Here is a 2,979-nt window from a genome sequence, read left to right as displayed (position 1 = left end):
GAGCCGCCACTGTGACTCCCGCGTTGCTAAGCGACGGCGGCCTCCAGGCTCTAGGCCTCCGAAAGCGGCGTGGGGGCGGAGCCGGAGCGCGCAGGCGCAGTAACCCGGCTCGGCTCCGCAAACCAGCGGGAGAGACTGCTTGGCTCGGTGGGGGCTGCTGGCCGGATCTCTGGGCGGCCTTTCCGGACACGCCCCAGGCAGGACGTTTTGTATTTGAACTTGGTCTTTGCTATCGGGCCGAGCAGGGTGTTTAGTAAGGCCCACCCTGTCCTTGGGGATCGGGAAGGGCGGTTCCCAGAGCCTCCCCGTGGCCCTTGGCTCTGGTGCCGGAGACTGCACCGCCTGCGTCCCCGCCGAGCCCCGCAGGAGGCCTCCCCGGCGTTGCCCACGTCTGCCGGAGCTGGCTCCAAAAGTGCACGCAGGCAGGGGAGAAACTTGTTTACGTGAACCGTTAAATACTGTGCAAGTCATGATTCGCTGTTGTGGGCTGACTTGTCTTTGCTTGAGAAAGCTTGGCTGTCGCTCTTCTCCGTGATTTCTGGCAAATCTTCCTTCACCGACCCGGCAGCAAGCATTAAAATAGAGCAAGGGAACACTCATCTCCTGCAAATGAGGCTCCCCGCGGTGTATGCATCTGCTCCAGCCTGAGTGGGGTTCAGAATCAGGCGGAGGGGGCTGTAGGCTATGGCAGCAGGTTGGATTAGGGATGAGTAGCACTTATCCAAAAAGAGCAAGTTCCTGGGAAGAGCAGTTGATGACTTGGGTCCACCTTCTGGCCCCGGATTTTCTTACCTCATTTCACCATTGCTTCCCAGTTTCCACTACCAGAGCCAAAAGTCTTTGGCATCAGTCATGGTAACTCTTGCATTTGCCTGGATAATGGGAAAAGAAGAAGCTTTATTCAGTTGAATTCGGCTGTATAACCAGGGTATGCATACGCGTATGTTTTGTAACCCAGAGCCAGTATTAGTGAGTATGTATTTAGTTTACATTTACCTGGAGTAACGTAGAGAGAGCCGAGTTTGGTTCCTGGACTCATTTGTACATATGTGAGTTTAAGTCCTTCCTATGAGGAAGAATATATGAATAGAAGTTTGATAGCTAGTTATCTACCCACCTACGATGGTAACAATAGTGAAGTGTGTAAATATGGGTATGTGTGTTTGGGAAGTAAGAACTGGTGGGTAAATAAATGAGAAGAGTGGGTTGAAAACCCAAAAGTGGGGTAACTAACTGAGCTCCTGCTTGGGAGCCAGGCATTTGTTGGGCACTGTATTAAACACCACACACTTACGGGGTTTTATTCTAACCATCAAACTCTGGGAGCATAGGCCTTAGTTCAGTGTTTGAATCCTATTCCACCAGTTTGGTAGCTGTTTCAGTTGGGCAAATGACCTAATCTCTCTGAGCCTCAATTCCCTTGCCCACAAAATGAAAATATTCTTAAGGTTGTTCTGAGGTGTGGATGATTCAATACAGGCAGAGTACTGACAGGAGGACCAGGCTCCCAGTCAATCCTTGGTCATTATTAGCTAGGGTTTTGATTGAGCAATTTGATGTGAATATGCTACCACATGTCTTTAAAACTCAGTCAACTCTCTCATCATTCCCTCTAATTTTTATTCCTTTTCTTCAAGCTCCTAAAACCACCCACTTTTGAGTGAGTTGGACAATCCCAACTGCTTGCTGTGAAGAAATGAGGAATTTCTCAACTTGTCCCTTTCAAAACAACAAATTCACCTGCATCCATACAAGCTGACAGTTGTTGGGTTCTGTTTTGAGTTGTGTAGTATGAGTCTAAAATCTAAATATATTTATGTCAATCTCTTTCCATTAAGCAGTTCTTATATGTGTAGATTTATTGAGGGATATAAGAAGCATTTTTAAAAGATAATTGTGCTTACCACAGAGAAGTCACAATCTAGTTAGGAACACAAGACATACATACTGGAAAAATTGTGAACAGCAATGATACATGATAGTATGGAACTGATAGTCACAAGTCTCAAATTTCAGTACTGAGGATAACACAGTATTATAAAAATGTGCCAGTAATTTTTTTTAAAAGTGCTAATTACTTACTGGCACATCTTTTGCAGGGCACTGCAAAATAATGTGGATTTTATAATAATTATTGTCTTTTTAATGTAGAAAAAGCACTGGGCTACTAGTTTTTTCTCCTAGTAACTAGCTATTCTGACCCAGGAGAAACACTTAAACCTGCCTGCTGTAGATTCTTACTTGTAAAACAGAGGTAGTCAGATTAGATAATCTTTATGATCACCTCCAGTTATAAAATGCAGTGATTCTTCAGGGAAATTTATGTCTGAAAATCAATGAACACACTAGCTTCAGTAATACATGTAATTTTCTCATTTATGTTAGGTAGTTTGGATTCTTGTCAGCGAAGTAATTCAAAGTGGCTTACTAATATTGTGCAAGTTAAAAATACCAGTGCTATTTGAGCTAGAACACCATATGTGAGGAAACACAATAGGATAGAAATTGCTCATCCAAAATGTTATAGATGCAGAAAATTGTCAACACTTTTTTTCGAACCCTAGGAGAATGCCAAAAATAATGAAGGTACAGTTGTATAACCTGATAGGAAAGGAGGGTCCACCTTCCTCTCATTTCATCCTTCAGTGATGGGATACCAGTGAGGATCTCAGAATACGGCATAAAACCATATCCACCTCTACTTTTAGTTTTTTTAAAGATAGTTTATTTGCCTCATATATATGTATTGTAAAGATTAAATGAGAAAATAACACACGGAGAATTTACCCTGGAACATAGTAAGCACCCATTATGAGTTGGCTGTTAGTATTCTCCCTATTTTTATAATTAGTAGGGTAGAGGTTTCATCAAGTACATGCATCATGATTATCTTGATTTCATTACCTTAGACTAAGAATTTTATCATACCAAAATATACATTAATTTGGGGTAATGGAAGTGAGAAATGTTAATGTTAGG

This window comes from Panthera uncia (assembly GCF_023721935.1).
Source record: "Panthera uncia isolate 11264 chromosome A3 unlocalized genomic scaffold, Puncia_PCG_1.0 HiC_scaffold_11, whole genome shotgun sequence".
Lineage (NCBI taxonomy): Eukaryota > Metazoa > Chordata > Mammalia > Carnivora > Felidae > Panthera > Panthera uncia.
The sequence above is the reverse complement of the archived record's forward strand: the minus strand, read 5'-3'. Positions refer to the sequence as shown.